The following is a 12,389-nucleotide window of genomic DNA, read 5'->3' as shown; positions in this document are numbered from 1 at the left end:
TCCATACTATACATCCCTTTTTCTGAACATTTTTTATTCCACTTTTTAAAATATGCTTTTCTGTTTTTCTCAACACAACATACTTCAACCTGCTGGTTACTTGGGAGGACTGAATATTATACTGGCAGCTAAATTTTTCTTTCATCTATAAAGTACACATTCCAGGAAATGGACATGAGAGAATACAAGAGACTTGCCAAAATTGAAATCGAAAATACTTGCAGTATTTTGTAAATGGAAAAGAAGGAAACTGACAGCGCCGTGATTCACAGGTGTCCCCTAAAAATTTAGAACACTCTAAGAACAAAACTCTGAGAACAAAAATGTATCTAATGATCCTTAGACAGATATCATTAACAATCCTTGAGGTCATGATATCTTCTACTCCAAAAGTGATTCCACACTCTTTGCAACATACATAATAGCATAAACTCCCCAAATTTATCAGCATATACGACCTGTATTTTTCATCTAGTTAATATTGAACTAGCAAAGAAAAGCAAGCCATTCCAAATATAAGACAATCGGGTGTTAATACACTATATTAGACGACATAGTGTATATGTTCACACAGATTCCCTCTTGCAAATAAAATACCCATAATACCCACTGCATCTTGTACCTGTATAAGAGACATCTTCCTCAGCAGATACATTGGTTTTTATTTTCTTATTTGTGTGCTACAGTGGTAAATATAGCCACTGCATTTTTTTCATTGTTATATAAACCTTACATGAATAAATAAGCAGTGTACACTGTAAATAGCATTAATTTAATTAACTTTAAAATTAAACTTTTATCTCAGCCCCTACTCCTCTTTACAAACATACTGATATTAAAAAGTGAACTTCCATAGGGAGACACCTGGTACTCCAATTACTTAAAAAGTAAAGTGATGCATATTCTTCCATAACAAAGATACTTATAGGCCATGTGTAAAATATAACTCTCTACAATTTAAACGGAACTAGGGCAGGGAAAAATATCCTGGGGAAGCTTCTTCCAGATATGAGGCCAAGAGATATAATCCCAAGTTAGTAGCTAGGACCCACTTACCTGTTTTTTTGGTCTACATTTTACATCTTAATAATGCCTTCATCTCTTCCCTTTCCCTTTCCCTCTCTCTCTCTCTCTCTCTCTCACACACACACACACACACACACACACACACACATATTGGTAATGAGATGAATTCCTTCAGATTAAAAATACAAACAGTCAATTTTCCTAGACAAAGGTTCATAATCCTGTGATATGTTTTGCAATATTAACTGATTGCTGGTGGAAAATATGAACCATGCAGTCATTCGATTTGGCCCGCTCTTAATTATGCAACAATCTTTTGCCTCAAAAACACATAAACAAAGCTAACTGGATCAAGTCTTTAACCCTTAACAATTGAATTCTAAAACACTATTTGAACCATTTTTGAAGAACAGCTAAATAATTGTCAAAAAGCTTTTTCAAAAGACAGCTAGTAATATTGGATGACTTTGTAGTGTCTTAACAGGTGGTTTTCTCAGTACTTTTTGTTTGTAACACATGAACAAAGAGGAGACATTTAAGGTGATGGAGTATTATTTTTAAAAAGAGATTTTGAACCCTGGCTATGTATTGGAATTCCTTACACATTTTAAAAATACATACATATGCTTGGTGTCCAACATAGAAGATTATGATTTAATCATTGATTAAACAAATATTCATCGAGTACCTTATGTGTGCCTGGCACTGTCCCAAGTGCTAAATTTAGTATCTTTGGAATAAGATCTGAAATTCTGGATGATTGAAAAAATTCCAGAAGTGAGAGAATTTGTGTGAACTTACACAAGCTTATTCTCTTAATAAGGATCAATTTAACACTTTTTAAGTTTTACCATTTTTTTCTTTCTTCAAGTAACTAATTTTAGTTGTCTTTCATTTATATTCTTAGAATTCAAAATAGGCCCGGCCCGGCGGCTCACGCCTGTAATCCCAGCACTTTGGGAGGCCGAGGCGGTCAAATCACTTGAGGTCAGGAGTTAAGACACCAGCCTGGCCCACATGATAAAACCCCGTCTCTACTAAAAATACAAAAATTAGCCAGGCATGATGGCGGGTGCCTGTAATCCCAGCTACTCAAGGGAGGCTGAGGTGGAAGAACGGCTTGAGCCCAGGAGACGGAGGTTGCAGTGAGCCAAGATCGCACCACTGCACTCCAGACTGAGTGACAGAGTGAGACTCTGTCTCACAAACAAACAGACAGACAAAAAAAGAATTTAAAATAAACCTTTGATGTGTTTCAATTCAGCTTTCCTCCCAATGTCAGAATCTTCACCATTACATTATCCACATTCTTCGAGCACCCAGATAGCAACAGGTAGCTCATTACTCTGAGGGCAGTCTTCTGTTCCATTGTGACATAACTCTAGATGATAAAAATGTTAATCTTCATCAAGAAATGACTTTTACTTCCTAAAATACCAAGTAAGTTTATTCCCCTCCCATAAGACAACCAGCATATATTTTCGCATTTCTGCTGTCTGTGTTTAAGTTCAATCAACCCCTATCACTAGCTTTATTCTTATTTAAACCATTCATGAGAGCATTGTAAGTGTTAAACAATGATGAGATATTTTCAGGCTTATAAAATAATGAAATATAAAATTAATTATCTACATAGATAAATAGAAATTGATGAAAATTTCTAGGTATATTATTTTCAGTAACTGTTAATGTCTTCCTATAACTTAGCAATAAATTTAAATTAAATATTTTTAAATTTATTTCAGATATGAAGATATTATATAAAACTCTACAAAGTAATATGAATTTAAAAAAACTAGCAGCAAACCATATTAATCATATAATGTATTTTTAGAGTAAAGCTCTAACAAAAGTACAATGGATTAAGTTGTTTTATTTTAATAGCTGCTTTTTCTCTGGGGTGGTTTTAGCAATGGTGACTTTGGGCAACCCCGCTCACATACACAGTATCTAGCCTGGCTGGTTAATACTAGGGAGCTGTGACTTAAATGCCAGGAAAGGATTCAGATGTAAAATTGTACTTGAATACGCTTGAATAATTTTGCACTTCTTCACTTTTTTCTCTATGAATTATTCAATGGTCATTACTTAAATTTGTATTTTAATGTATGATAAATGATAATATGGGGGGGAAATAGAGTGAAGTACCCTGACATTCTACAGATATAATATGATATGCTATGAAAAACAAAACAAAAAATGTGCCATATATTTTCCATGTACCATCTTTATATGATATACAGTGACTTCATTATTAGTGAGTCAAGTTGTTTAAAGGACTACCAAAAGAACTATTGCTATTTTATGGTTTTTATGGTGTAAATTATTTTTCTGTCTTCTTGAATCTTATGTCTAAGTCTGTCTTCCTTGTCCAGATGCTGTCATATTTTTCCAGGAAATTATACTGAAAATATATTTAAAAATTTATGCACGATTTCATCAACTTGTTTTTCATTATATTATATTTAGTTCAATTTTGCAACTAACAGACTCTCTATCAGAGTCATTAAGCTGTGAACAGCATAAAGTATTTATCATGTAACTATAGATAATTTGATCCAAAACAATAAAAATGAACACTTTTCAAGAATATGGATACCTCTTTTGTCTAATTTTTTTTTAAAGACCAGATTTTACCAAAGAATCATGTTGTCTTCCTGACGAAAGTCATGCTACATTCCTGTTCTCATGGAAACTATTACATCTAGGATTACAAAGTCAGTGATATATCATTCAGAGAAGTCTTAATATATGCATTTCATTATAGGAAAAGCACAATGAGAAGGATGGTGAATGGAACTTTTCTAAGGATAGAATGAGAGAAGTGTTACTAACTAGAAAAATGACTTGGCATTAGTGTATTTGTAGTTTTTGTTTGTTTGTTTGAAAGACTTCTTAAAATCTGTTTATTGAATAAACCACTTTCACTTCACTTACCCATACAGACTATTTCAAAATGGAATACTGATGTTTTTTTAAATCTATAATTTCATCTTTCTTTTTTCCTCCACAGAGTTAGACTGGAGTTTAGTGATAGACTATCAGTAAACAAATAAGAAATTTTTTTTTTTTGAGACGGAGTCTCGCCTGTCGCCCAGGCTGGAGTGTAGTGGTGCGATCTCAGCTTACTGCAACTTCCGCCTCCCGGGTTCAAGTGATTCTCCTGCCTCAGCCTCCTGAGTAGCTGGGACTACAGGCGCCTGCCACCACTCCCGGCTAATTTTTTGTATTTTTGGTAGAAATGGGGTTTCACCGTGTTAGCCAGGATGGTCTCGATCTCCTGACCTCATGATCCGCCCGCCTCGGCCTCCCAAAATACTGGGATTAGACGCATGAGCCACCATGCCCGGCCAAGAAATTTAAGAAAATATTACAATTTGGTATGTGATAATTAGTCTATCATTTTTAAAGTATCTATAATTTATATGTAACAGTCTGACACTTTTATATATTGACTGGCACAAAGTACAGGAAAACAACTTAGATTGAAAATTCCTTGCTAAATCAGCATAATGATTTTCTTCCATAAGCTGACCTTCACTAATTGCTTAGATGGTTCATATCATGACATCAGCAAAAACTCTGTACTGAAATACTGCCATACAATCAGGTCAGGTCATCTGTAAGTACAAGTGCTAGTGATATCTATAGGTAATAGATCCCTAAACAAAATGTATAGGAATAAATGTAATGTGACCACACTAAGAATGGAAAGAAGCTTATTGTAAACTATGATTTATTAAGTCAATTTGTACTACTATCGTTTAAAATATTTTCATTACTCTCATGATATTCATCATTTTCCATATCACTACATTGGTTATTTTTCTCTACATAGTTTATTTCAATATACTCTTGCTGACAGTTGCTTTCTGCCTTGATAAACTGATTTTCTAAATATATTCCTTCTTTGTAATTTTCTGTAATTTGCATTTTTAATTACACATTCATTTGAATCCTAAATTGAATGAGACCATATTTACTGAACTATACTATAAATATTTAGTTTGTTTTTATGTTTCTTTATATTTGTATATTTGACCCCATGTGTTGTCTTATCAGGTTATCTCTGTTGATGCTCTTTATCCAACATTGTACTGCTCTGACAGTATTTAAAAATTCACTTGGGCAAACTGTTAACTGGAAGCTGGGTTGTGAACAGAAGCTGGCACTGTGAAAGAAAATCAGAGCTGGACATAAGTTAAAGCAGTGAAGGCAAATTTTATTCAGGAACTATTGCACTGGGGACAGAGAGACCTCAGTATAGAACTGGGCTGCATTCTGAATACCTGAGTAAGTGGGGATTTTGGATAAGTGATGGTCAGTGAGTGGAAAACTACTAGAGAGGAAACCTCGAAGGGATTCTGGCTAAACTGACTTAGCAAAATTCTTGCTGAATGCAGGCAGAGTGATGAGATACTGAACGTGGGGGGATAAGAAATTTGATTAGATATCAAAGATAAAGGATTTTCGTTAAACTGAACCAGCAGAATTCTTGCCTAATTGAACTAACTAGGCCAAGAACAGATCCCAAGTTGGGGACTAATCAAAAAGGGATCTCAGAGGAGTATGACCAGAGCATGGTCCAGGAGAGGATCGTATCATCATCTATAGTCGATTCTGTGACATGAGGAATGAATTGTCTGAACACTTGTTCTTCAAACAGTGAACGAATACTAGTTAAAACTCACGTGACATTCACTCGCAGTTCTGTAGCCTAATGGCTCTTGATCTTCCAAACTGGTCTCTGTTCTTAGGCCGTTATAAAATCACTATTTTGATGTCAGGTTCCTTTTCTTTCCGGGGGAAAAAAATAACTCTTCTAAATGATCTGTTACAGAAATAATTATGTTTATAGAGTCTTATTTAAATAACTTCTCCCTCCCCAAAAAGCAAATTCCTACAGATTAACCTTGTTTGAAATACTTATTCTGTGTAAGATCAAGCTTACAGGTATAACATTGAATTTCCTAAGTGGCTAATCAAAGAAAATGGGAACGAAATATAAATTGAAAACAATAAATTTATTCAAATTGCCAAGCTATTTGACAGATAATAGGAAATCCAAAAGCACAAATTTATTTTTAATTGCCAGAAAGTTAAAGAAGATTGATAATAAATTATTAGATCCTTTATAAGAAACACTGCTTTACTGTATCACATTGTACTTGATAAATACCAGAATTGAAGCTGGGTGCTTCCTTTGTTCTCCTGTTTATCTCAGCAAATTTTTTGGGTCTCCACATTATTAGGCCATGAAAACTTCAATGAGTAACAAACAGAAAAGCTTCCTCCACTTTCAGGAGCAAAGCAAAACAGGAAATAATCTGCAGGAACCGTGTGTCATAGACAAGAGTTTTCTTTTATTTTCACTTTAGGTTAGTACTTCTCCTGGGTAATCAATAATCTCTAAGCAAGACTCAGTCTTTTCTAAAGTGATGGAACTTATATTGATGCATTGCGTATAGTAGATTGAAGTATCTTTCCAACTTAGGTGATTAATATGTGTTTTTTCCTTCTCGAATGAAAAAGAATACGAGAAACTAATGGACATGGTATGTTATTTGCAATTTACTTTAAATCAAATATATTAGAATCCATTTACTGTTGTGAATTGGTTATATTTGAAATATCTTTTTTATATTATCTGTGAACATAAATGAAAATGCTGGGGTAAATTTAAAAAGATGGTATTTCAAGTCATCAAAGATACAACTAGGGAAGTTATGTTCATATGACTTATTCACCTAATGGATAATATAATTTCATTTCTAAAAAGAAACTTTAAAAAGTAATATTAATGTGCTAGTATAAGTCATGAGTTGCTTAATGACAGGAATATGTTCTAAGAAATGTATCATTAGATGATTTGTCATTGTGCAAACACCATAGGGTGTATTTCTATATACCTACATGGGATAGACGACTACATCTAGGCTAGACTATATGGGATAGTCTGTTGCTTCTAGGCTACAAACCTATACAGCATGTTACTATACTGAATACTGCAGACAACTGTAATACGATGGTAAGTATTTGTGTTTCTAAACATATATAAGCATAAAAAAGTACAATAAAAATATGGAATAAAAAGTAAAATGCAGTACCCCTGTATAGGGCATTTAACTTGAAAGGAGCCTGCACACTGGAAGTTGCCCTGAGTGAGTGGTGAGTGAGTATGAAGTCCTAGGATATTATTACACTACTGTTGACCTTTTTTTCTTTTTTTGAAGTGGAGTTTTGCTTTGTAGCCCAGGCTAGAGTACAGTGGCGTGATCTCAGATCACTGCAACCTCTGCCTCCCGGGTTCAAGCAATTCTCCGTGCCTCAACCTTCTGAGTAGCTGAGATTACAGGCGCCCACAACCATACCCAGCTAATTTTTGCATTTTTTAGTAGAGACGTGATTTCACCACATTGGCCAGGCTGGTCTTGAACTCCTGACCTCAGGTGATCCATCTGCTTTGGCCTCCTAATGTGCTAGGATTACAGGCATGAGCCACCACGCCCAGCCACACTACTGTAGAGTTTTTAAAGGCTGTACACTTAGGCTACACTAAGTTTAATTTTTGAAATTTCTTTAATAATAAATTAACCTTAGCTTCATAAATTTTTTACTTAATTTTTTACCTTTTAATATGTGTTATATATTGTATTCTTAAGCAACAAAATATAGCAAGTTCACCTGCTGTTATAAGCATGGTAAATTCCTAAGTGATCAAAATGTTTGATGCTTATCACTCAGAAATACAATTAAAGAGTGTAAAAGGTATTTAATACGCAGTTATCTATTTTAATGTCATTATTTTGTCCTCTACTTCCTAAGTGAGGTGACCTGAACCACTTTGATATCTTTACTGATCATTACAACTACTAACCAAGTATATTCTGAAAGGTTTTTACTAGGTAAGAATATAATTACAGACAGCAACATACTATGTGCTGCATACTTTTAGTTTCAAAAACTCCCCTGAATTGTTTAAAGAACAATTATACATATCCAAAATTGTAATTTTTAAATTTCCTGTAAATTTTAGATCATATTCAGTAGTTACCTAAGGTTGTTACATATTTCAAAGATTATACATTCTTGTATCTTGTAAATGCAGATAGAACATAAGCCACTCTATGCCTAAACCACAAGAGGGCTCCCTCTCATTGGTTTGGGAATTGTAAATGTCATTCAAAAAAAACCATGAGGCTAATTTCATTAATGATTGGGGGCAAGATTTTGGCATAAAAGGGTGTTTTAAACTTTTTTAATACAACAAGTCAATATAAACCTTATACTTTAACAGCTTCATTAAACAGTTTTGTGGCAGAGCCTTCTCAAAACCCTTATTTGCAATGAAATGGAGCCTAAGCATATAAGGCAATTTTGCTCAGCGCTGCTGATCCTAGTCACTGTTGAAGCCAGAACTACACTCTCCATCAGTCTCTGTTCTTGATCTTCAAATTGTAGTAAGAGGGTTTAGAAACTGTGAGATAAATGCTAATATCTTCCTGTGGAGACAATTTTACTATGAAGTTTGAAAGAAATACATACTAAAAATGTAAAATTAGAATGAATATAAAATCTGAAACAGAAACAGAAAAAAATTTCAGTGTTACAGAGGAGAATATGCCATAGATACCTGTTTTATCTTCCAATTACTTTCCAATTTCGCTAAGGATTCTTGGTGGAAATGTTTAACCATCACTGGGAACCATGCTGCTCTCTTGAGCTAAGTTAAGAAATAGAAAGACAGGGTACTGATGAGTATATATATTAATTTCAAAGTCAAGAAAGCATGTGCAAGGGTCTCATCAGCATTTAGATCCCTAACATGAAGTTCCTGTTCCAATTCTCTGTGCTTCATTTGAAGTCAATGTACTCTTCCACACAGTTGACTGAATGCCAAAATGTTGGATATGCTAAATGTAGACACAACTTTACATGCAAAAAGAAGATGAAGAGACAAAGAGAATTCTTGCTTAGTTCTCCATTATTATAGCATATAAGAAACCTCTACCTTAAAATACTAAAACAACTGGTTTATTTGATTGAGTTAACCAGCCATTAATAGTATAAAGATTTAGCACCATGGTATCACATATATAAGAGATAGAATCTATGGAATATCAAAATCTGTTGTCAAGATGGCCACGTTTTAGTTAATTATATGTCATGTTCTTTGCCTTATTTCAACGTGTGACTTAAAATCTATACCTTCAAAGTAACAGTAGTGTCTTAATTGCAATGTTTAAACCACAAAGCAAATATTTGTTAATTTAGATGTGTTCTTTGACTGTTACTTTCTGGCTTTCAACATATGGCTAAATTTCATTCTTAATATCAATTTCTACTTAATAGTGAAAATATAAATATTTCAATTAGACATTAAAAACTTTTATCTCATGCATGAAACTAATTTTGAAAAGCATTTGGATAAGATTCCTTGATTCATCTCTCCTTTATGTCTTCCTGAAGAAAAATAAAATATACTGTAAATCAACATCTTACGCACACGGTAAAATTATAATTTAGGAAGACAAAATATAAATAATATGACCCTCCAATTTCAGAATAATCTAAAAACATAGGAATTGGCATCCCTAAAAACCATGCTAAGTCTTCTAGAATTGTCATATGGAAAAGCACATTTTGGAAAAAGAAAGGGAACATGAAATTATTTGAACTAGGCTAGTCTTTAAAAGTTAATTTGGCCAGCACAGTGGTTCACGCCTGCAATCTTAACAATTAGTAAGACTGAGGCAGGCGGATGGAGTGAGCCCTGGAGTTCAAGAGCACCTTGGGCAACATGACAAACCCCGTCTCTAATTAAATAAATATAATACATAAATAAATACATAACAATTTTTAAAAAGTTAATTTGGGTGCCTCTTTGCTCTAAATTATTCCCCTTTGTTTTTTCCTAAGTACATGTTTATTGTTTAATAAATTTATGATATTTTTATTGCTTACTTGAGGTTTGGTATGAAAGTTGAAACCATGAGTTTACTTTCTGTGTATTCATTAATAATAAAATTTACTTAAAATGTTGCAGCCTATAAACTCTTTAGCAGTCATTTTCAAAACCTGAAAAACAAACGCATAAATCAAATGATAGTCATGGTTGAAACAATCAGAAGGGTTTTCAATGAATAAAGTAATTTTTGTGTGACTCTTTCTGACAAGTTAGAAACTATTACAATAGACCAGGCACAGTGACTCACATCTGTAATCCCAGCACTTTGAGAAGCAGAAGCGGGTGGACCACTTGAGGTCAGAAGCTCAAGACCAGCCTGGCCAACATGGTGAAATCTTGTCTCTACAAAAAATACAAAAATTAGCTGGGTGTAGTGGCGCAGTCCTGTAGTCCCAGCTACTTGGGAGCCAGAGGCACAAGAATCACTTGAACCCTTGAACCCAGGAGGTGAAAGTTGCAGTGAGCCAAGATTGCACCACCACACTCCAGCCTGGGAGATGAAGTGAGACTCTGTCTCAAAAAAATAAATAAATAAAAACAAACTCTTACAATAAAGTCAACAAGTCAGAAGTTTAATTGAAATATTTCAAGATAAATATATTGTCTTTGCTTCTTCCAAATTTATGCTTGCCCTAGGTCATCACAGGTTTTAAAATTTAGGAGACTAATTAGGTTCAAGGTCCCTGCTCAGTATGTTCAGTAGAACCAGAGGGACACCTGTGAGGGGAAGAACAATACCACATTAAATTACACAATCAGTGCATTGAAAAGCATTCTAAACCTTGGGGGTGGATTCATAGTAGTCCAGTTACCTAGAAGTCATGTTAGTTTTCTATAGTCATCTCTAGTGAGGAATAAACAAAAACAAAAAACAGAAGTGAAAAAAGAGTGCTTGAGGCCAAAATGGTATGGAATTTCCTTTCTTAGAAATGCTGGAAATCATAGCCTCTTGCCTAGTATTAGCCTGATTCAGTCACGGAGACCTTTACCCAGTCATAGTGAATGTGACTCCATGCTTGAAACCATGAGTAAGCTGTTCCTCATACAACAAGATGGATAGTTTTTACAGTCTTTCCATTAATGGGGTGAGTTAAAGTTTAGTGATGAGGATCAAGATCAATAGAAGACTTACACACATTCTAATTCATATCTCTAATACCTCATGACTGTAATTGCCCTGTATACATGCCACCACTAAAACTGCAATCCTTAGAGTAAGGACAATTTATCATTTATTTTTGAAACCTCAAGCACTTATCTAGTAAGTAATCAGTAGTATGTAGTCGTCTAATAAATGAATCAATGAAATATAGCCAGTTATCAAATGTTGGTTATAGTGGAAATTGAGACACACAATGGATTGTCAGGGTGACTATAGCCTAGATTATTTAATCATTTTCTTAAGAAAATTAAATATAAATATTCTGACTGGATATAAGTATCAATTCTATTTATGGCTTATTACTTTGTCTTGTGCCTGTGTCCTTCCACATTACAGGGAGTTACATTACCTTTCAAAACAGATACAATAATGCATTACAGTGCACCACACATCTCTCACATTCAGAATTTATGGACTTACGCATGCCTTGAAGTCGGGAAGTTGAGAGTAAAAAAGAATCTGAATGACAATATAACCACAATTTTTTTAGAGTACATTTCATGTGGTTAAAAACATTATTTAAAAATACAAAATGATCTTTTATTTGTCCCAGAAAGTGTTATTATTACAAGGCAAATTTTAGCTCTGATCTCTAATATGTTAATCACATGTTCCCAAAATTATCACCACTCAAATTTGCAATTATCCAGATGATTTATTATGATTTAGTCTAAATATTATTATCAATCCAGATGATTTATTATGATTTAGTCTAAATATTATTATCGTGACAATTGCTGAGTTTGTTTTACTGTTTGGTGTTCCCCCAAATTCCCTCCAACTTTATCATGCCAGATTTTTTAAGCTGGCAAAACCATTTCGAATCAATGTGATCCTCTGATTTTTTGCTCTCTCACTCAAAAGAAAACCAGAAGAATTTTCTCCAAGCAATTCTGCCTAGTTTTTTTGTGAGGCTTGGATGTATTTATAAACATAACAGGAATGGAAGCTGCCAGCAGCACTGTGCTAAATGGGCTCAGCATACACGCCAACCACGGGGACGTGTAAAAAGCAAGTCAGTGAGAGATTTACTAACATTTGCAATATGTTTCCTTGGTAACGAGTTCACACTTCAGGGGATAACTTTGAAAGCCACCTGCAACATTTTGAACATTTTAATCCTTTAACACTAATGAATTACAATAGAATATGTGCAACTTTGAATTTTAACAGTAATTGTCCCAGTGGGGCTAGTGGGTAAATATTAAAAACATCTGTGGTAGATTCTGGGAT

This window comes from Pongo pygmaeus, chromosome 3 (genome assembly GCF_028885625.2).
Source record: "Pongo pygmaeus isolate AG05252 chromosome 3, NHGRI_mPonPyg2-v2.0_pri, whole genome shotgun sequence".
Lineage (NCBI taxonomy): Eukaryota > Metazoa > Chordata > Mammalia > Primates > Hominidae > Pongo > Pongo pygmaeus.
The sequence above is the reverse complement of the archived record's forward strand: the minus strand, read 5'-3'. Positions refer to the sequence as shown.